At 38.7% G+C, this 24397-nt stretch overlaps 1 pseudogene; it reads right to left on the bottom strand.

Moving 5' to 3' along the window:
* The window catches only part of LOC138312823 (uncharacterized), a 42310-nt pseudogene extending 24293 nt beyond the window's left edge, over positions 1 to 18017 (bottom strand).
* Between the last annotated feature and the right edge of the window lie 6380 nt (positions 18018 to 24397).

Consider the following 24397-nt stretch of genomic DNA (forward strand, 5'->3'; position numbering starts at 1 on the left):
TCTGAGCAATAGAAATTAACGAAAACATTACCATCATGATCAGGAGCAACGAGGAATACTTTACTTGCAAACATGTCATTTTTAAAAAAAAAAATTGTCCAGAGATGATGCAAAGAAAAAAACATTTGAAAAGATGTAAAAATGCATGAATTATATATCAGAACATGACATATTATACTCAATTTTATCTTTGATTCAGGACTCAGCGGCCGGGGTTCGAGATTTTGCGCCAAAAAAAAAAGATTAAGATTTTCTTTACCAAATGAGAATGTTAAAATCGAATTCGTCATTCGCCATGATTCGGGGACTCATCTCACTTTCAAAAATCTTATAACATAATATTGGAACTCATCAGAACATAATATCGGAACTCATCAGAATTTCAGAAATACTGGTATCGACTAATCGTATAAAATTACTATAAAAATCTCCGATCCCTCCATGGGACATAAAACGCCAATCCCACCGGCGTCTCCAGAACTTACACAACACCAAATACCGAACATTAGAAAAAAAGTTACCGCCGCTCGTCATAGACGTGCTACATCTTCACCGTCTATTGACGTAAAAAAACTCCCTGAGAAAGCCAAGCGACCAGCAAATACACCACCGCAGGAGCAACGCCAGACAAAAACCACCAAGGTAAAGCTGGCGAGGCTCCCTGCACTAAACAACAAACCCAGTAAGGGATCAGATGACCCTATCCTTGGACGGAACAGCTATGATGTTCTATCGGACGACAGCGAGTTTGGTGACAACACATTTATCGCCACCAAACAACCTACTTCAAGTAGTCCTGTCGGTCCGACAAACTATCCTCAGGGACCAACATAGAGACAAACACTATCATACAATGGAACATACGCGGATTTAAAGCGAACATAGAAGAATTAAAACATCTTATACAAACAAAAAACCCATCCATATTCTGCCTTCAAGAAATAATGCTGAAAGACACCATCAATCTCCGACAAAGGTCTCCATGAAAGCTGGGTCCACGTCCCGAGACTGGGTGCACTGGTCTCTTGCGGATGCACACCACTTTTGGGGGTGTGATGTGCGTCCGCGTGATATCAGTGTAGCTGAAGGCTTTCACAGTAGCTCCAATTTGAGCCAACCTGTTTGCCGTGGGTTGCATCTCGTATCCGGGGGAAGAAGGTCCTGGTGGTTGAATAGGTTTTGCTCTTTTTTCTTCCTTTTTTTACTGCTACACACTACTTTGGCTTCAGACTCCGGTTAGACGAGAGGTAATATGGGCCCTGTATTATCAATCGGCTGGTCATGCCCGAGCCCTTGGTTCGTAGATTTCCAAGAAGGCGGTGGCTTAGGGTCAATCGTGAGTTTAATTTGGATTGTCCTGATTCTGATCGAGCTTGTGGGTGTACAATCTTGCGAGCGTGCTGTCACAGGCTTGATTTGAATTATGTTCGTTCGAAATATCCTTCCGAGTATACTATCTGTGTAACCCTGGCACTTTGACATTGGATATCCATGTCATCATGAGTGTCCCCCCTGTTGGGCTCCGAGGTGGGTGGGGGCACAGCTAGCGAATTGTAATTAACTCTAAAAGATGGCTTCCAAAAACAAACAAAATGAACTACAACCAAAATCCCCCAAAAAGAATCAACCACAAATCAACAAACAAAAAGCGGTACAAACACATTCCCACAGTTTCTGGTCATGTCCTCTACACAGAGTGGCAAGACCACTGCAGGTTTATCACCCTTAATATTGCGAAAGGGCATCAGAGGCATTGCTGGAGATGTCAAATCTGTCAAGCCTTTGGGATCGGGTGATCTCCTAATAGAGGTTTTCCGCAAGCAACAAGCGGAGAACCTCCTTGGAACCACCAGTTTTGCCGGCCTCACTGTGTGTGTAAAACCACACTCATCATTGAATTGCAGCAAGGGGGTAATCAGGTGCCCAGCCTTGCGCAATGACAATGAGGCTGACATACTGTCATACTTCCAAGAGGAGAACATTCCGGTCTCCCATGTTAAACGCATCATGACGAGAAAAAGGGGGAGCTTGGTCCCAACACACACTTTTATCTTAACATTCGCTACACCAACATTACCACAGAGCGTAACTGTTGGATACCAACGTTACAATGTCACTGTCTACATCCCTAATCCATTGAGGTGCCGTAACTGCCAGAGGTACGGCCATCATGAGAGCAATTGTAGACGGAAAATGGTATGTCAGTACTGTGGCCGTGAAGGTCACGACGAAAAAGACGAATGTGACATTGTCAACCGTCACTGCGTCAATTGCGGGGGTGACCATGCTGCGTCTGCTCGCACCTGTCCTGCCTGGACTCGGGAGAGGGAGATATTACGGGTCAAATATACCCAAGGTGTCTCTTTCCCCGAGGCTAGGAGGATAGTCGAGCGTTCAGACCTGAATGTGGGCAACCTATGCTCAGATCACCCGCGCAAAAACGCCTGTTGACAGTGTCACCGTCAAACATGCGTCGGTCCAGGCCTTGGTTGACAAGCCTAACTGGGACAATGATGTCCCAGATATGGCTGATGCTAAGGCCTGTAAAGTAATCATTGGGGACCCGAACAGGTTCAAGTCGGGTCCATCTAAAACCACAACAAAATCCACCTGCTGGGCCACCTGGAGCTAAAACGCCAATCCCACCGGCGTCTCCGGGACTTACACAACACCAAATTCAAACACCGAACATCAGAAAAAAAGTTACCGCCGCTCGTCATAGACGTGCTACATCTTCACCGTCTATTGACGTTAAAAAACTCCCTGATAAAGCAAAGCGTCCAGCAAATACACCACCGCAGGAGCAACGCCAGACAAAAACCACCAAGGTAAAGCTGGCGAGGCTCCCTGCACTAAAACAACAAACCCAGTAAGGGATCAGATGACCCTATCCTTGGACGGAACATCTATGATGTTCTATCGGACGACAGCGAGTTTGGTGACAATACATTTATCGCCACCAAACAACCTGCTTCGAGCAGTCCTGTCGGTCCGACAAACTATCCTCAAGGATCAACATAGAGACAAACACTATCATACAATGGAACATACGCGGATTTAAAGCGAACATAGAAGAATTAAAACATCTTATACAAACAAAAAACCCATCCATAGTCTGCCTTCAAGAATTAATGCTGAAAAGACACCATCAATCTCCGACAATTTACACTATACACCAAAACTCCAACAACAGGTGGCCGCCCATCAGGTGGTGTGGCGGTGGCGGTGCATAAAAACGTTCCTCACAGACACATTCAGCTAAATACCACCTTACAAGCTGTTGCTATAAGCGCAACTCTTCACCGAAAAATAACAGTCTGTTCTATATATTTACCTCCAAATACTCCATTTAGTTGTGATGAACTGAGTAACATCGTATCACAACTACCAGTGCCATATATTATCATGGGTGACTTTAACGGTCATAATAGCCTCTGGGGCTCCCCAGGCACTGACGATAGAGGTAGACGTATCGAAGATTTTATTAATAAAAACAGCTTATGTCTTTATAATACCAATGCCCCAACATATTTACACCCTGCCTCTGGCTCGCTTACCCACATTGATTTATCGTTGTGCCATCCATCAATTCTTCTGGATTATGATTGGATGGTCAACGGTGATCTCTGTGGGAGCGATCACTTTCCAATTATACTTAAAAACATAGGGTCACCAAAACTTGAGGAGCCTATTCCTCGTTGGAATCTACATAAGGCGGACTGGGTTCAATTTAAAAATTTGTGCGCAGAGGAGCTCATTGAGGATAAATTTTTGAACCTCGATGACCCCATTAAAATTTTCACAGAAGCGCTCACTTCTATCGCTACAAAAACCATACCAAAATCCGTGCCAAAACCTACAAAGTTTCGTCTCTCAAATGATTCAATTATCAATAGATCTGGTAGAAATTCCGCTCTGAGGCGGTACTTGGCTTCGCCAACCGTCTCAAACTATAATAATTTTCAAATTTGGAGAGCAAAAGCTCGAAGGTCTATCAAATCCGACAAGAAAAGTACTTGGAAAGAGTACGTCTCAAAAATTTATTCCAATACATCTTCGAAGAAAGTTTGGGAAATGATTGGAAAAATCAGTGGGAAAAGAAAAGCAACACCATCCTCCCACCTCATTAACAACAATAAAATATTTTCTTCAAAATCCGAAATAGCTGACGCCTTTGCCAAAAATTTTGCTAAAAATTCATCCATCAAAAATCATTCCAAAAAAATTTCAAAAATTTAAAAAGGAAAAGGAAAAGAGACGTCTTAATTTTAAATTCTCCAATAGTGAAAGTTACAATAGGCCTTTCGAGATACCAGAATTGCTCGAGTCCCTTGAGAAATCAAAGGACTCGGCAGCTGGACCAGACGAAATTCCATATATGTTTTTAAAACAATTACCAGACTCTTCACTAAAATGTCTTTTAACTATATTTAATCAAGTTTACTCTTCTGGCAAAATTCCTGAGTCTTGGAAGGAATCTACTATTATACCCCTTCCGAAGCCCGGGAAAGATGCTACTGATGCCAATAACTATCGTCCTATTTCATTGACGAGTTGTATTTGTAAAACTCTAGAACGTATGATAAAATACCAGATTAGTTTGGTTCCTGGAATCAAACAATATTTTAAGTCCTTTGCAAAGCGGCTTTAGAAACCGCAGGGGAACGGTAGACCACTTAGTTAGACTAGAAACATTTATACGAGAAGCATTTGCCAAGAAAGAACATCTTGTGGCCGTATTCTTTGACCTTGAAAAGGCATACGACACAACTTGGCAATATGGAATCATGAACGATCTCCATGATATCGGTATACGTGGTAATTTGCCAAAGTTTATATCAAATTTTATATCTGACAGGCATTTCAAAGTTCGAACGGGTTCAACTTATTCAGAAACAGAAACACAGGAGATGGGCGTCCCTCAGGGTGGTATCTTGTCCGTCACACTTTTTGGACTAAAAATTAACAGCATAACCAAATGTCTTGGCCAATCTACGGAAGGGTCTCTATTTGTGGATGATTTCTTGATCTGTTACAGATCAAAAAACATGCACACTATAGAACGACAACTACAACAATGTTTAGGCAAATTACAAAATTGGGCTGACGAAAATGGCTTCAGATTTTCAAGATCAAAAACTGTCTGTATGCACTTCTGTCAAAAACGAAAACCACACAATGATCCTGACCTCACACTCAATGGAATTAAAATTCCAGTAGTTGAACAAACTAAATTTCTTGGACTAATATTTGATTCGAAACTGTCCTTTGTTCCACATATCAAACATCTGAAGGATAAGTGCTCGAAGGGCGCTGAACATTCTACGAGTTCTTTCCCATTCTGATTGGGGTGCAGACCGTGAAATGCTTCTACGTATCTATCGGGCACTTATTAGATCAAAACTTGACTACGGCTCTATTGTCTATGGATCGGCTCGCAGCTCCTATCTACAGATGCTTGACCCTATACAGAATCAGGGACTGCGTCTGGCACTTGGAGCTTTTCGAACAACACCTGTGAAGAGTCTCCATGTGGAAGCTAATGAGCCATCTCTAGACGATCGACGGAAGAAATTATCCTTACAGTATGCTGCTCAACTGAAATCCAACCCCAAAAATCCTGCATTTAACCTTGTATTCAATCCACAACACCAAGAAATATTTACGCAAAATCAAAAGCTCATACCAACATTTGGCATCAGAATTTCAAAATTTTTGCTGGAACTTAATATAACTTTCGACACCATTGACGAGTACACCGTATCGGATGTACCACCATGGCTCATTCAAACACCTGATATCAATTTATCTCTACATGAGAGGGCAAAATCCAGTGCATTACCCGAAGAACACAAATCCTCCTTTCGGGAGTGCATTAGGGCTTTCCCTGACCATGTTCAGATCTACACTGACGGATCAAAAGATGGTGATAAAGTTGCGGCAGCATGCTGTACATCTAATCACTGCTCCTCTATCCGACTCCCGGATATTGCCTCCATTTTCTCTGCGGAAGCATGTGCTATCAGTCTGGCGCTTGACCATATCGAAGAACACCGCATTGAAAAGGCAATCATCTGTTCAGACTCTCTTTCGGTTCTTCAGGCTTTGAAATCAAGAAGCCCTAGAAATACTCTAATCCAAAATCTTTTAATCCGAACATTTCGATTATCTTCTAAAACTCAAATTACTTATCTCTGGATTCCCAGTCATGTGGGTATAAAGGGGAATGAACAGGCTGATGAAGCAGCTAAGACTGCTCTTCGCCTAGCACAAACAGATTTGAAACTACCATACACCGACATCAAACCTTCAATTCAGTCAGCCATCAAACACCATTGGCAACAAAGGTGGTCTACCGAAACAAACAATAAACTGTTTAAAATTCAACCTACACTTAATCCTTAAACTGTCCAGTCGGAGAGACCGCAGAGAGGAAGTTGTACTCTCTCGGCTCCGAACTGGACACACATATTTTACACATTCCTATCTATTGAGAGGGGAGGATCCTCCTACATGCCATGCATGTGATTCTCCTCTCACAGTGGAGCATATTTTATTGCATTGTATTGATTTTAAACACATACGAGATAAATACTACGATGTCTCCGACATGTACACTTTGTTTCATGCCGTGAGACATAATCGTATTTTTAATTATCTGAAAGAGATCGGTATTTTAAGCAAAATATGAACGTTTTTCTCATCATACATCGTATCAACTCAACATTTCATCGTTTCATCAACATTGTGCATGAGTTTTCTCATGTGTTTTAGCCAAATTTATTTTATCCCATGCAAACCTTTTTTTTTTTATCAAATTAACGTTTACAATCTGTGTTTTAGTCCTTACTTGCTTTTTCTTACCCTGAACTTTTATCCTGATATTAATGCATGACTTGTAGTTTGGCCCTAAATGACCTTAGTTGTCGATGGGCCGTAAAACTCAAAACAAACAAACAAACAAACAATATTATGCATTAAACATTATATTCCAGTGTTCACCAACGATATGGGGAAAAATAATGAAAAAATAAAATAATAGAAAAAGTATTTCCGATCATTGTATACTATTTTATTTTATGGGCGCATTTATAGTTTTTCCCTTCTACCTATAGAATCCCTGAAGTAAGACATGTACAGTTTACACTTTGACATTACCTTTTCTTTTCATTTCCATCATAATTTCTTCAGGAAGCATATCCCCAGGATGATTTGCAAGAATTTCCTCCAGATGTTTTCCTTCTTCTATCAAAGCTTCTCTGTTAACTGCAAAACATCATAGCTTTATTATTAACAATCATGCATGACATTTCTTTTTTACAAACAAAAGTGCGTCTCACATCAATATCAAATAAATTAATAGACAAATATATAATGTGCTGAAAGCGAGTGTTAATGTTAACCTACCCGAATCTATTTAAAGTTATATGTGCCGTAATTTTCATACTCATGAATCAAGAAGAGCTTTTAATATGTTATTCACACCCAAATGTTACTAACATTTTGAGAATTACAATACTTATAATGCATAGGTTTTAATTTTACACATATAAATAAGAGCTCAAAATGAATTTTGGCAGTACTGCCAAAAATCATGATATTTTCGTCGATAGTGCAGTGAAATGAGTGCATACGGTCTGATTATGAAGCCAAGTTGTTGTCTACAATTTTATTTCACATTTTTACAGTGTTGTTAGTAATTGTTCAGTGACTTCTTCCGATATGTTGCCATATAAGTATACATAACGCATAAATACCTGAACTTTTTAAGTGTATAATTTCTGTGTTGTAACTAACGTTTATGATGCAGCATGCATGTTTGTCTGTGCTTTTGAATGATTTTCAAAGCTTAATTCATCAAAACCTATTGTTTTCAATCGATTACTGAAGAAAAAATAGCATGTCAAAATTTTCGCGCAGTTACGGCACATATAGCTTTAAATATGCTTATTACACCAATCTAGTAATGCCCCATATTAACCAAATTACAACTTCAGACCAAATTTGAACCCATTTTTTTTTAGTAAAACTTAAGAAAATGTCTATGAGCCCCAGCTTCCCTAAACCACTAGAATGTGAAAGGTATTCCCTTACTGTAATAACTTTGAAGTTTGATGAAAATCCATCATTCCATGAATGTGTTTAACACTGATTCAGGACACAACAGGACAGACAACATGGGAAACACTTATAATGACACCCCTCCCAACACACACACTTTAATTCATGTTGATGGCATAAAAACGAAGATATAGGCTATATATTATTCACGAGTTATAAGCTTGCAAATCTGCCGTTGTCTTCCGTTAAAATCTCAGAGATGCCTGCCTATAGGATATCTAAATTGACTAGAAAATAATTAGAATATAACTTTTAGGAATTTATATATATTCGTCCAAATACATAAAAAAGTTATGATAAGAGGTGAAAAAAGTTTCTTTTATTTTTTTCCGAATTTTATGTAAAATATGTCATCAAGCACAAGATTTGGTTAAGAAATATTTAGATTTAGGTAAATTGTCCTGAATCTTAAACACATAGTTACCCAAACTTTTTTCTTTAACTAAATATTTCCCTAACAAATTTTCTTCGGAGAATAATCTGAGCAATAGAAATTAACGAAAACATTACCATCATGATCAGGAGCAACGAGGAATACTTTACTTGCAAACATGTCATATTTTTAAAAAAAAAAAATTGTCCAGAGATGATGCAAAGAAAAAAACATTTGAAAAGATGTAAAAATGCATGAATTATATATCAGAACATGACATATTATACTCAATTTTATCTTTGATTCAGGACTCAGCGGCCGGGGTTCGAGATTTTGCGCCAAAAAAAAAAGATTAAGATTTTCTTTACCAAATGAGAATGTTAAAATCGAATTCGTCATTCGCCATGATTCGGGGACTCATCTCACTTTCAAAAATCTTATAACATAATATTGGAACTCATCAGAACATAATATCGGAACTCATCAGAATTTCAGAAATACTGGTATCGACTAATCGTATAAAATTACTATAAAAATCTCCGATCCCTCCATGGGACATAAAACGCCAATCCCACCGGCGTCTCCAGAACTTACACAACACCAAATACCGAACATTAGAAAAAAAGTTACCGCCGCTCGTCATAGACGTGCTACATCTTCACCGTCTATTGACGTAAAAAAACTCCCTGAGAAAGCCAAGCGACCAGCAAATACACCACCGCAGGAGCAACGCCAGACAAAAACCACCAAGGTAAAGCTGGCGAGGCTCCCTGCACTAAACAACAAACCCAGTAAGGGATCAGATGACCCTATCCTTGGACGGAACAGCTATGATGTTCTATCGGACGACAGCGAGTTTGGTGACAACACATTTATCGCCACCAAACAACCTACTTCAAGTAGTCCTGTCGGTCCGACAAACTATCCTCAGGGACCAACATAGAGACAAACACTATCATACAATGGAACATACGCGGATTTAAAGCGAACATAGAAGAATTAAAACATCTTATACAAACAAAAAACCCATCCATATTCTGCCTTCAAGAAATAATGCTGAAAGACACCATCAATCTCCGACAAAGGTCTCCATGAAAGCTGGGTCCACGTCCCGAGACTGGGTGCACTGGTCTCTTGCGGATGCACACCACTTTTGGGGGTGTGATGTGCGTCCGCGTGATATCAGTGTAGCTGAAGGCTTTCACAGTAGCTCCAATTTGAGCCAACCTGTTTGCCGTGGGTTGCATCTCGTATCCGGGGGAAGAAGGTCCTGGTGGTTGAATAGGTTTTGCTCTTTTTTCTTCCTTTTTTTACTGCTACACACTACTTTGGCTTCAGACTCCGGTTAGACGAGAGGTAATATGGGCCCTGTATTATCAATCGGCTGGTCATGCCGAGCCCTTGGTTCGTAGATTTCCAAGAAGGCGGTGGCTTAGGGTCAATCGTGAGTTTAATTTGGATTGTCCTGATTCTGATCGAGCTTGTGGGTGTACAATCTTGCGAGCGTGCTGTCACAGGCTTGATTTGAATTATGTTCGTTCGAAATATCCTTCCGAGTATACTATCTGTGTAACCCTGGCACTTTGACATTGGATATCCATGTCATCATGAGTGTCCCCCTGTTGGGCTCCGAGGTGGGTGGGGGCACAGCTAGCGAATTGTAATTAACTCTAAAAGATGGCTTCCAAAAACAAACAAAATGAACTACAACCAAAATCTCCCCAAAAAGAATCAACCACAAATCAACAAACAAAAAGCGGTACAAACACATTCCCACAGTTTCTGGTCATGTCCTCTACACAGAGTGGCAAGACCACTGCAGGTTTATCACCCTTAATATTGCGAAAGGGCATCAGAGGCATTGCTGGAGATGTCAAATCTGTCAAGCCTTTGGGATCGGGTGATCTCCTAATAGAGGTTTTCCGCAAGCAACAAGCGGAGAACCTCCTTGGAACCACCAGTTTTGCCGGCCTCACTGTGTGTGTAAAACCACACTCATCATTGAATTGCAGCAAGGGGGTAATCAGGTGCCCAGCCTTGCGCAATGACAATGAGGCTGACATACTGTCATACTTCCAAGAGGAGAACATTCCGGTCTCCCATGTTTAAACGCATCATGACGAGAAAAAGGGGGAGCTTGGTCCCCAACACACACTTTTATCTTAACATTCGCTACACCAACATTACCACAGAGCGTAACTGTTGGATACCAACGTTACAATGTCACTGTCTACATCCCTAATCCATTGAGGTGCCGTAACTGCCAGAGGTACGGCCATCATGAGAGCAATTGTAGACGGAAAATGGTATGTCAGTACTGTGGCCGTGAAGGTCACGACGAAAAAGACGAATGTGACATTGTCAACCGTCACTGCGTCAATTGCGGGGGTGACCATGCTGCGTCTGCTCGCACCTGTCCTGCCTGGACTCGGGAGAGGGAGATATTACGGGTCAAATATACCCAAGGTGTCTCTTTCCCCGAGGCTAGGAGGATAGTCGAGCGTTCAGACCTGAATGTGGCAACCTATGCTCAGATCACCCGCGCAAAAACGCCTGTTGACAGTGTCACCGTCAAACATGCGTCGGTCCAGGCCTTGGTTGACAAGCCTAACTGGGACAATGATGTCCCAGATATGGCTGATGCTAAGGCCTGTAAAGTAATCATTGGGGACCCGAACAGGTTCAAGTCGGGTCCATCTAAACCACAACAAAATCCACCTGCTGGGCCACCTGGAGCTAAAACGCCAATCCCACCGGCGTCTCCGGGACTTACACAACACCAAATTCAAACACCGAACATCAGAAAAAAAGTTACCGCCGCTCGTCATAGACGTGCTACATCTTCACCGTCTATTGACGTTAAAAAACTCCCTGATAAAGCAAAGCGTCCAGCAAATACACCACCGCAGGAGCAACGCCAGACAAAAACCACCAAGGTAAAGCTGGCGAGGCTCCCTGCACTAAACAACAAACCCAGTAAGGGATCAGATGACCCTATCCTTGGACGGAACATCTATGATGTTCTATCGGACGACAGCGAGTTTGGTGACAATACATTTATCGCCACCAAACAACCTGCTTCGAGCAGTCCTGTCGGTCCGACAAACTATCCTCAAGGATCAACATAGAGACAAACACTATCATACAATGGAACATACGCGGATTTAAAGCGAACATAGAAGAATTAAAACATCTTATACAAACAAAAAACCCATCCATAGTCTGCCTTCAAGAATTAATGCTGAAAGACACCATCAATCTCCGACAATTTACACTATACACCAAAACTCCAACAACAGGTGGCCGCCCATCAGGTGGTGTGGCGGTGGCGGTGCATAAAAACGTTCCTCACAGACACATTCAGCTAAATACCACCTTACAAGCTGTTGCTATAAGCGCAACTCTTCACCGAAAAATAACAGTCTGTTCTATATATTTACCTCCAAATACTCCATTTAGTTGTGATGAACTGAGTAACATCGTATCACAACTACCAGTGCCATATATTATCATGGGTGACTTTAACGGTCATAATAGCCTCTGGGGCTCCCCAGGCACTGACGATAGAGGTAGACGTATCGAAGATTTTATTAATAAAAACAGCTTATGTCTTTATAATACCAATGCCCCAACATATTTTACACCCTGCCTCTGGCTCGCTTACCCACATTGATTTATCGTTGTGCCATCCATCAATTCTTCTGGATTATGATTGGATGGTCAACGGTGATCTCTGTGGGAGCGATCACTTTCCAATTATACTTAAAAACATAGGGTCACCAAAACTTGAGGAGCCTATTCCTCGTTGGAATCTACATAAGGCGGACTGGGTTCAATTTAAAAATTTGTGCGCAGAGGAGCTCATTGAGGATAAATTTTTGAACCTCGATGACCCCATTAAAATTTTCACAGAAGCGCTCACTTCTATCGCTACAAAAACCATACCAAAATCCGTGCCAAAACCTACAAAGTTTCGTCTCTCAAATGATTCAATTATCAATAGATCTGGTAGAAATTCCGCTCTGAGGCGGTACTTGGCTTCGCCAACCGTCTCAAACTATAATAATTTTCAAATTTGGAGAGCAAAAGCTCGAAGGTCTATCAAATCCGACAAGAAAAGTACTTGGAAAGAGTACGTCTCAAAAATTTATTCCAATACATCTTCGAAGAAAGTTTGGGAAATGATTGGAAAAATCAGTGGGAAAAAGAAAAGCAACACCATCCTCCCACCTCATTAACAACAATAAAAATATTTTTCTTCAAAATCCGAAATAGCTGACGCCTTTGCCAAAATTTTTGCTAAAAAATTCATCCATCAAAAAAATCATTCCAAAAAATTTCAAAAATTTAAAAAGGAAAAGGAAAAGAGACGTCTTAATTTTAAATTCTCCAATAGTGAAAGTTACAATAGGCCTTTCGAGATACCAGAATTGCTCGAGTCCCTTGAGAAATCAAAGGACTCGGCAGCTGGACCAGACGAAATTCCATATATGTTTTTTAAAACAATTACCAGACTCTTCACTAAAATGTCTTTTAACTATATTTAATCAAGTTTACTCTTCTGGCAAAATTCCTGAGTCTTGGAAGGAATCTACTATTATACCCCTTCCGAAGCCCGGGAAAGATGCTACTGATGCCAATAACTATCGTCCTATTTCATTGACGAGTTGTATTTGTAAAACTCTAGAACGTATGATAAATACCAGATTAGTTTGGTTCCTGGAATCAAACAATATTTTAAGTCCTTTGCAAAGCGGCTTTAGAAACCGCAGGGGAACGGTAGACCACTTAGTTAGACTAGAAACATTTATACGAGAAGCATTTGCCAAGAAAGAACATCTTGTGGCCGTATTCTTTGACCTTGAAAAGGCATACGACACAACTTGGCAATATGGAATCATGAACGATCTCCATGATATCGGTATACGTGGTAATTTGCCAAAGTTTATATCAAATTTTATATCTGACAGGCATTTCAAAGTTCGAACGGGTTCAACTTATTCAGAAACAGAAACACAGGAGATGGGCGTCCCTCAGGGTGGTATCTTGTCCGTCACACTTTTTGGACTAAAAATTAACAGCATAACCAAATGTCTTGGCCAATCTACGGAAGGGTCTCTATTTGTGGATGATTTCTTGATCTGTTACAGATCAAAAAACATGCACACTATAGAACGACAACTACAACAATGTTTAGGCAAATTACAAAATTGGGCTGACGAAAATGGCTTCAGATTTTCAAGATCAAAAACTGTCTGTATGCACTTCTGTCAAAAACGAAAACCACACAATGATCCTGACCTCACACTCAATGGAATTAAAATTCCAGTAGTTGAACAAACTAAATTTCTTGGACTAATATTTGATTCGAAACTGTCCTTTGTTCCACATATCAAACATCTGAAGGATAAGTGCTCGAAGGCGCTGAACATTCTACGAGTTCTTTCCCATTCTGATTGGGGTGCAGACCGTGAAATGCTTCTACGTATCTATCGGGCACTTATTAGATCAAAACTTGACTACGGCTCTATTGTCTATGGATCGGCTCGCAGCTCCTATCTACAGATGCTTGACCCTATACAGAATCAGGGACTGCGTCTGGCACTTGGAGCTTTTCGAACAACACCTGTGAAGAGTCTCCATGTGGAAGCTAATGAGCCATCTCTAGACGATCGACGGAAGAAATTATCCTTACAGTATGCTGCTCAACTGAAATCCAACCCCAAAAATCCTGCATTTAACCTTGTATTCAATCCACAACACCAAGAAATATTTACGCAAAATCAAAAGCTCATACCAACATTTGGCATCAGAATTTCAAAATTTTTGCTGGAACTTAATATAACTTTCGACACCATTGACGAGTACACCGTATCGGATGTACCACCATGGCTCATTCAAACACCTGATATCAATTTATCTCTACATGAGAGGGCAAAATCCAGTGCATTACCCGAAGAACACAAATCCTCCTTTCGGGAGTGCATTAGGGCTTTCCCTGACCATGTTCAGATCTACACTGACGGATCAAAAGATGGTGATAAAGTTGCGGCAGCATGCTGTACATCTAATCACTGCTCCTCTATCCGACTCCCGGATATTGCCTCCATTTTCTCTGCGGAAGCATGTGCTATCAGTCTGGCGCTTGACCATATCGAAGAACACCGCATTGAAAAGGCAATCATCTGTTCAGACTCTCTTTCGGTTCTTCAGGCTTTGAAATCAAGAAGCCCTAGAAATACTCTAATCCAAAATCTTTTAATCCGAACATTTCGATTATCTTCTAAAACTCAAATTACTTATCTCTGGATTCCCAGTCATGTGGGTATAAAGGGGAATGAACAGGCTGATGAAGCAGCTAAGACTGCTCTTCGCCTAGCACAAACAGATTTGAAACTACCATACACCGACATCAAACCTTCAATTCAGTCAGCCATCAAACACCATTGGCAACAAAGGTGGTCTACCGAAACAAACAATAAACTGTTTAAAATTCAACCTACACTTAATCCTTAAACTGTCCAGTCGGAGAGACCGCAGAGAGGAAGTTGTACTCTCTCGGCTCCGAACTGGACACACATATTTTACACATTCCTATCTATTGAGAGGGGAGGATCCTCCTACATGCCATGCATGTGATTCTCCTCTCACAGTGGAGCATATTTTATTGCATTGTATTGATTTTAAACACATACGAGATAAATACTACGATGTCTCCGACATGTACACTTTGTTTCATGCCGTGAGACATAATCGTATTTTTAATTATCTGAAAGAGATCGGTATTTTAAGCAAAATATGAACGTTTTCTCATCATACATCGTATCAACTCAACATTTCATCGTTTCATCAACATTGTGCATGAGTTTTCTCATGTGTTTTAGCCAAATTTATTTTATCCCATGCAAACCTTTTTTTTATCAAATTAACGTTTACAATCTGTGTTTTAGTCCTTACTTGCTTTTTCTTACCCTGAACTTTTATCCTGATATTAATGCATGACTTGTAGTTTGGCCCTAAATGACCTTAGTTGTCGATGGGCCGTAAAACTCAAACAAACAAACAAACAAACAATATTATGCATTAAACATTATATTCCAGTGTTCACCAACGATATGGGGAAAAATAATGAAAAAAATAAAATAATAGAAAAAGTATTTCCGATCATTGTATACTATTTTATTTTATGGGCGCATTTATAGTTTTTCCCTTCTACCTATAGAATCCCTGAAGTAAGACATGTACAGTTTACACTTTGACATTACCTTTTCTTTTCATTTCCATCATAATTTCTTCAGGAAGCATATCCCCAGGATGATTTGCAAGAATTTCCTCCAGATGTTTTCCTTCTTCTATCAAAGCTTCTCTGTTAACTGCAAAACATCATAGCTTTATTATTAACAATCATGCATGACATTTCTTTTTTACAAACAAAAGTGCGTCTCACATCAATATCAAATAAATTAATAGACAAATATATAATGTGCTGAAAGCGAGTGTTTAATGTTAACCTACCCGAATCTATTTAAAGTTATATGTGCCGTAATTTTCATACTCATGAATCAAGAAGAGCTTTTAATATGTTATTCACACCCAAATGTTACTAACATTTTGAGAATTACAATACTTATAATGCATAGGTTTTAATTTTACACATATAAATAAGAGCTCAAAATGAATTTTGGCAGTACTGCCAAAAATCATGATATTTTCGTCGATAGTGCAGTGAAATGAGTGCATACGGTCTGATTATGAAGCCAAGTTGTTGTCTACAATTTTATTTCACATTTTTACAGTGTTGTTAGTAATTGTTCAGTGACTTCTTCCGATATGTTGCCATATAAGTATACATAACGCATAAATACCTGAACTTTTTAAGTGTATAATTTCTGTGTTGTAACTAACGTTTATGATGCAGCATGCATGTTTGTCTGTGCTTTTGAATGATTTTCAAAGCTTAATTCATCAAAACCTATTGTTTTCAATCGATTACTGAAGAAAAAATAGCATGTCAAAATTTTCGCGCAGTTACGGCACATATAGCTTTAAATATGCTTATTACACCAATCTAGTAATGCCCCATATTAACCAAATTACAACTTTCAGACCAAATTTGAACCCATTTTTTTTAGTAAAACTTAAGAAAATGTCTATGAGCCCCAGCTTCCCTAAACCACTAGAATGTGAAAGGTATTCCCTTACTGTAATAACTTTGAAGTTTGATGAAAATCCATCATTCCATGAATGTGTTTAACACTGATTCAGGACACAACAGGACAGACAACATGGGAAACACTTATAATGACACCCCTCCCAACACACACACTTTAATTCATGTTGATGGCATAAAAACGAAGATATAGGCTATATTATTCACGAGTTATAAGCTTGCAAATCTGCCGTTGTCTTCCGTTAAAATCTCAGAGATGCCTGCCTATAGGATATCTAAATTGACTAGAAAATAATTAGAATATAACTTTTAGGAATTTATATATATTCGTCCAAATACATAAAAAAGTTATGATAAGAGGTGAAAAAAGTTCTTTTATTTTTTTCCGAATTTTATGTAAAATATGTCATCAAGCACAAGATTTGGTTAAGAAATATTTAGATTTAGGTAAATTGTCCTGAATCTTAAACACATAGTTACCCAAACTTTTTTCTTTAACTAAATATTTCCCTAACAAATTTTCTTCGGAGAATAATCTGAGCAATAGAAAATTAACGAAAACATTACCATCATGATCAGGAGCAACGAGGAATACTTTACTTGCAAACATGTCATATTTTTAAAAAAAAAAAATTGTCCAGAGATGATGCAAAGAAAAAAAACATTTGAAAAGATGTAAAAATGCATGAATTATATATCAGAACATGACATATTATACTCAATTTTATCTTTGATTCAGGACTCAGCGGCCGGGGTTCGAGATTTTGCGCCAAAAAAAAAGATTAAGATTTTCTTTACCAAATGAGAATGTTAAAATCGAATTCGTCATTCGCCATGATTCGGGGACTCATCTCACTTTCAAAAATCTTATAACATAATATTGGAACTCATCAGAACATAATATCGGAACTCATCAGAATTTCAGAAATACTGGTATCGACTAATCGTATAAAATTACTATAAAAATCTCCGATCCCTCCATGGGACATATGCATGATATGGAGACGACGTGTATTCATTTTTAGTACGAACTACGAACATCGATATAAATCTTTTTTTTCTATAAATAATTTCTTACGTGGCTTTCTGGCAGACCACCGATCTTTTTAAGTGGACTGAACATTATTGGGAAATTTTTTTTGAATCGTGTAGGAAATGGAGCATAGTTTATAATTATGACCACTTACCGTCGATTTCAACCAGCAAAGCTGGATATGCAATGCCGCAAAATTTGGCCTTTACTATATCCCCTTTTCGGTAAAACTCGCCGTATTTCTTCTTGGGCTCCAAAACAGTGCCAAGGGATTGCACCGAGTAATTTTTTTCTAAGTACCAACACATTAACGCCGACATTGTTCGATATTGGAACGCTTCTATTTAAATCTTGGAAATACTTCGGCGCCAATGACAGCTATCGTTAATGACCAATGACAGCGTCTTATACGGATGCTGTTGTGGAACTGACCAATGAAAACGTATAAGAGATACTCACGCTGGATCCATCACTAAATCTCGTTCACCGAGAAAAATATATGTTATATTATTAGTATATTTCAGTCAATCTATAGGTCAAAGAAAAATCTGATAACCGTAATATTTTCAAAACAACTGATCCGGTATGAAAACAAAATGCGTCCATTCCATTTCAAAACTGATGCTTTCGGCTACTTCCGGTATCGAGGCTAGACAGTCAGAGAATCATGCATGTGTTATGGAGTCAACAAAACGTGATTTTCTCAGACGAAAAAGCAATGGGAAGTTTTCATGTACAATATGCAGTGCAGAGTTATCTACAAAACAGCGCATTTTGACACATCTTCATAAAAAACATAATCTGAGTAAGTACATCGAAGACGTTACTATAGTGTGGCTCTAGACGGTATATTTGGATAAATCGCCCCAGAGAAGTCCAGTCTAGGTATTTTATATGAAGCTATGTAATCTTTTGTCTGATTGACCTGATCTTCGGTCTGTATAAGCTAAAAACAGCTTCTGGACCACCTATTTGTCGTTTTTATTTTATGGTCAAAAACGGCCCCACTTTTATATAGGCAAGTAGGTAATGGATTGATATTACTATTAAAATTAAAGAAAGAAAGAAATGAAGTGTTTGCTGGTTATTCCTATATTTGTTTGTTAATTTACCTACATAATCATACGTTTCATTTATATAGTAATACATATATAACTTAAAGTTAGAAAATATATATGAAGAAGAAAGAAAATCTTCTTATTTATACTTTTTTGCGGTTTCATATATAACATTTAATTTTATGAATGGATTTATTAAATCATACATAATCCAATACAATCAGCTTTACTGAAAAGCTTAAAAGACATACATGTTTTGTGGTTTTCTTTCAAAGTATGCGACAATGTTGTATAAATCCATTACCTACTTGCCTATACAAAAGTGGGGCCGTTTTTGACTTTAAATTCTATATAGATGGGCCTAAAATATACCATAAATCCTTGAGATTGTGTATTTTAAGAGTGTATAAACAAAAGTAAATTTTACAATGAAAATCAAGGCAATGCTGATAATGGGGGATATCAGTAATGACATTTCCACACATTTTTTACGTTTAGTACGAGAAGGAAACATTGTGTAATGGATATATATAAAGTAACAATCTGTTTTGATTATGATAGGAACTGCAAAGATTAAAGAGATGAAACATTTAACTTAGTCAAGAGTGTGATTTTCTTAAATGTATGTATTCAGGTTAATATCAATTTCATATTTTTGATTAGAAGTATCTTTATCAGATTATTTTCTTTTTATACTTGCAGCTCCTGTGAGGAGAGAGAAGAAATTATATTTGGACAATACCGATATACCTGTTCCTCGCTCTACATCATACAGGTGGAAGAAACAACAAATTAAGGGACAATCGGTAGCACCTTCGAAAAAAAAACTTTTTGAATGTGATGGAGGGTAACCATAAAACTTACAAATTAGCTTTCAAAAAAGTTTAAGAACCTGGTAAACTTTAAATCATTTTAAAGTATTGCAAGAACAAAATCCTTGTTTTTTAATTAATCATATAAGCATGATGGTATATTTCCATATTTTTATTGTATACATTAACTGTAAGTTTGTAACTGTGATGTCCAATACTAAAGTTTTGTTTGTAACTCGCTTGTTATGTGGAAATACTGATTGGACAAACATTGCGGTCGGATGGCCCGCCAAGAACCTCTGTCTATTTCTTGTATTTTAGAGATCTAATAAAAACAGTAACAAACCAATGAGAAATCTGATTTATGCCATTTATGAATTCTGATGTACGGAACACCGGACCACAAAGTCACGCAAGTCATTATACCAGAAACTCCGCTCTCGTTAATATCTCACTATGATCTCAGCGGGCACATGACACGGTAGGTTTCAGAACAATTTTATTTCCTCATCATTAGTGTCTTAAACATGCTGAAGAAATAATATTCAATCATAATGATAGGGTATGTGCTGTCTGTGTTTTTGATATCCTTGCCTCTATACATCAGCTATCCATGATTTAAAACTTCACCACCAATACCATTAACAAGCATCCCCACTATGAAGATCTACTCATGCTTAACTGTATAATACATCATAGTAATCAAGCCTTCAAAAGGTAAAGGGATAACGATCCCTTGAGTCCTGTCTTCATTCAAGATAACTAGCGTGATTCACGGCATAACTATCATAAAGAAAAATCTCTGTTTCTCTTTCTGCAGGCAAAATTACTCGAAATCAAGCCATGAGTGGTAACCATCATTTCTCTGCGCGAGATGGAACGATCTCAACACCTGACATATCTGACGACACGGGACTTGTCATGCCAGGCAGTCAGCAACTCAGCGATCAGGTACAGATGAGAATGAAACTGATGACAGATACGGTCCAGTCTGAAGTTAGCTCTTCTTCTGGAATCACCGCAAAAAGTACACTACTGCAGACTTACAATGATGAGACCATTTCAAAAGAATCTGCAATGAAACAAATGAGTTTCTTTGTTTGTTACTTGCGGGTGTGTGTTTGTTGGGGGGGGTTGTTGTGTCTGTTGTCGTGTGTGTGTGTTTCGATAGCAGAAATTTCCATGGAAAAAATCTTGTCAGGACTAATGCAACACTGGAACTTCAGATTGCACTTCATATGACACTCAGATGACACTGTGTCCAATCAAATTATCTAGCCCCTCCGCCCAAGCCTATACATACAGAATCTCATTCTGGCTCTGGTTGATAGTGACTAGGCATCCAGTCTCTTGCACAAACTTAATGGTCAAGATGAAGATCGCATTGAACACCAGGTATGGACAAAGGGTTACCAGTCCCTTTCTCTTCTTGTCCCTTTGTTTTCGAGGAATCAGATTATCTGTAAGTGAAGGTAAACAGATCTTATCTTGAAACTCCTGAAGATAAAAATTTCCAACAACTCAGAAAGACGTGAACTGACATGAGACTGTGTAACAAATGAGTATATCTCACACATTGACTGGCACTTCACTAAAAGAATTTCTCAAAGTCTTATGCATATTGTGTCAGCAACGTTTTTCCCACAAAGATGATAGACATGCATGTTTCGTTGTCCAAAGTCGTGAAGCGCTTCAGTTATTCAAAGGATCCTTAGGTAAACACGCACGAGCGAGATCAAGGCAGCCAAGACAGAGTTTTGTGTTTGTCAGCAGTAGCATAAAGCAGTTAGACGTTATCTACGCTTAAAACACTGGTAGAATATCTTAACATTAAAAACAACATCGTATTTAAATTTATCTATATCTACATTAAAATTGGTTGCAAAAGAGAAAACAAGAGATTATTCAGAAAGGACCGATGATACATGACTGATTTACACCGAAGGAACACTTTTACTCAATCTGAGATATCTTTTTTTTTTTTTTTTTTTTTGTATGAAAAAATACACTCAAGCTTATAGAGCTGAATCTAGGGAAATTTAATAAACTTTTATATTATTTTGAAATGTTCATTTTCTCGCCTGGATACTCAGGGCACAATATATAACCAATCTATACATGTCTTGGGTTTCATTTGGAAAGTGGGTCCTTTTTAAGGATAGTGATCTTAATCTCGGTTGGGATTTCTTTATGCTATTTTCATATTTTATTTTGTTTTCTATTTAAGGTTTTCTTCCTTTAATCATTCTCTCATTCCCCATAGAGGTTTTTATTCCTTTGCAATATATCATATTTGTTATATTGGGAAACAACCTGAGACAGCCATCCAGAGTGAAACTCTTATAGTTGATGTATAACTCCTTACTTTGGCTAAGTTACACAGTTTTAAATACATTTAAAACATGAAGCTAGTGCCAATTTATTAATGCACTTCAATACCCATTTTTAGGCCCCACCATCTTGCAGATGGTGGGCTCTTTCACACATCACCTGTTGCATTGTCTGTCCGTCCATGAACAGATTTTGTTATATTGCTATTTCTCAGTACAGAAAGGATCTTTTCTTAAAGTTTACTCAAATTCACATGTGAGTTTCGGGGACTTGGTAATTAGTTTTGAGAGTTGAATTCTGTTCTGGCTTTTTTTTTTTCAGAACCGATTCTTCTTAGATTATTAATCGAGGAAAAGTAGGCAAAAAGATCAGTCTTAACCATAAAACCAATTGGATGATTTTTATTGGTTCTTATGTTAAGACTGATCTTTTTCCTCCTACATTTTCCTTCTTAACTAATCAGGATAACAAGGGGAACCCCCATATTATTTCTAAGTCTAGATCTAAGAAGACCCTTTCTGAAAAAATAGAAGAACAGAATTCACTTTACATCTGGTTTCATTAGCATGTATTATTTTCACGGTAGTTACTTGTAATATCAACCAATTTCAATCAAGTTAATATACCATATTTTCACTGTTTACAGCACTATGGGCAAGAGAATTCCGCCACCCTAAAGGCAAGCCATAATGGACGATTGGAATATGGATACAAGGCATTTTACCACGAATTTTTGTAGCTGGACAATGAATCCAGATCAGTTGATGAAAACTGTTTTCTAAACAGGAAAGCTAACCAAACTGACAGACATCATTAATCTTCATGATGGAGTCATACATGGTCATATCGTACCTCGTAAAAAAGCACTCATTGTTCGCCTATATACTTGGCTAGACACATGAAAACGGTTCTTTCCAAGAGAATACCCTTCTATATTCGGGCTGAAGCAGGGACAGGAAAAACCACCTTTTTCATGGAATTATTTCATACTATTTTCCCCGATGATATCGCTGCATAAACATTTATTCCTCGGGTGTAGAAGTTACTACTGACAATGTGAAAATGCCACTGTGTACAGTATCACACGTAGTGTTCGGTGGTTATGGATTTAACCAATCCAAGGCGGAGTTGCACCACATGTCCCTACTTCAACTGGTACATCTCCCTTAGTCTATCACGTTAGGATACGATGGTGCAAAATGTTCAAAACATGGTAAAGGAACTGAGCAATGCTTCCATATCACACCATCAAGGCGCACCTCAGCGCAAGCAAAGAATGCATGAATTTCGATTCATGAAGAACCTGAGGAGTCTGGCAGTCCCAATACACCGTTCTAAAGAACTTCAGGCAGACATGGTGGGCTCTGTATCTTCAAAGATTTTTTGATCTTGAGATGGGAATCGTCCCGGCCTACATGTATCATGGAGTCTGTATAAGTGTCACCAAAGCACTCAAGTGCTAAAAGTTCTCCCTAAAGAGAAAATCTAGAGGACTACTTCCGTAGGTTGCTCACATATAGGAGGTTTCTACAAGGAATGGCTCAATTTTCAAAACAAACTACCCAGTAATTGACAAGACTTTCCCAGCAATCTTGACACACCCACGATCACTGTTTTTAACGCTACGGGAATTCTACAACCTGGGTTTGTGTGGTAATAATGTACATTTCCTTGTGTTAGAGGACTTTCTAACGGCTGAGTATTCCTTGAAAAGTTCTCAGTAGTCGTTTCTGAAGGGATCCACATTCTTCTGGCGGATGCATTCTCGGTATCTCACGCCACATTGATCAAGGCCACGAGATCTAATCAGATCCGTTTTTTGCTCTCATTTCCAGGGCATCTACGGCATGAAGGGATCGTTGCTGGTTTTGCGACCATTCACAACTACTGGGTTCAACTTATGTGACTATGTAAAACTTTGGGGGCTCGTTTGGCGTTGAGCGTAGTTTTCCTTTCGTACGGCCATTAATGCACATGCTTCTACAATTCAATTCCATGGTAACCGGTAGTTGTGATTGAAGCAGGTTATGCATTTTCGTCAGTCGCAGATGTGCATTAGAAGGAGAGGACTTCAGCTTAAAAAGGATGATGGCTGGAAAATTCAGCCACAGAGCAGCACATTGTGATGGTAAGCCAGGGCCATGCAGCCTTTTATATCAGAATGAATTAGCAGATTCATGTGGAAAATGCAATTGTCTCGGTAAAATAATCCTGGAAGAAATGCACTGAAGAAAGTGACACAGGATTGTTGTAAACAAGAAAGCTCCGTTTTACTCGAGAGCAGTACATTGCGCATTGCGCAAAAGAGAACATATGATATAACGGTTCGTGTTGCATGGAAATCATGAATTTACAAACATTAAATACTTTATCTTATGTGCAACAACAAGGGTTGGTGTACGCAGTTATCTGACTAAATTACCACAAAGTTCCGCCAACAATGACATAGAAGGAGCAAGATTGGCCACAATAACTATTCGGTTGTTTAGCAATACACAT

Source organism: Argopecten irradians, unplaced genomic scaffold (genome assembly GCF_041381155.1).
Source record: "Argopecten irradians isolate NY unplaced genomic scaffold, Ai_NY scaffold_0482, whole genome shotgun sequence".
Lineage (NCBI taxonomy): Eukaryota > Metazoa > Mollusca > Bivalvia > Pectinida > Pectinidae > Argopecten > Argopecten irradians.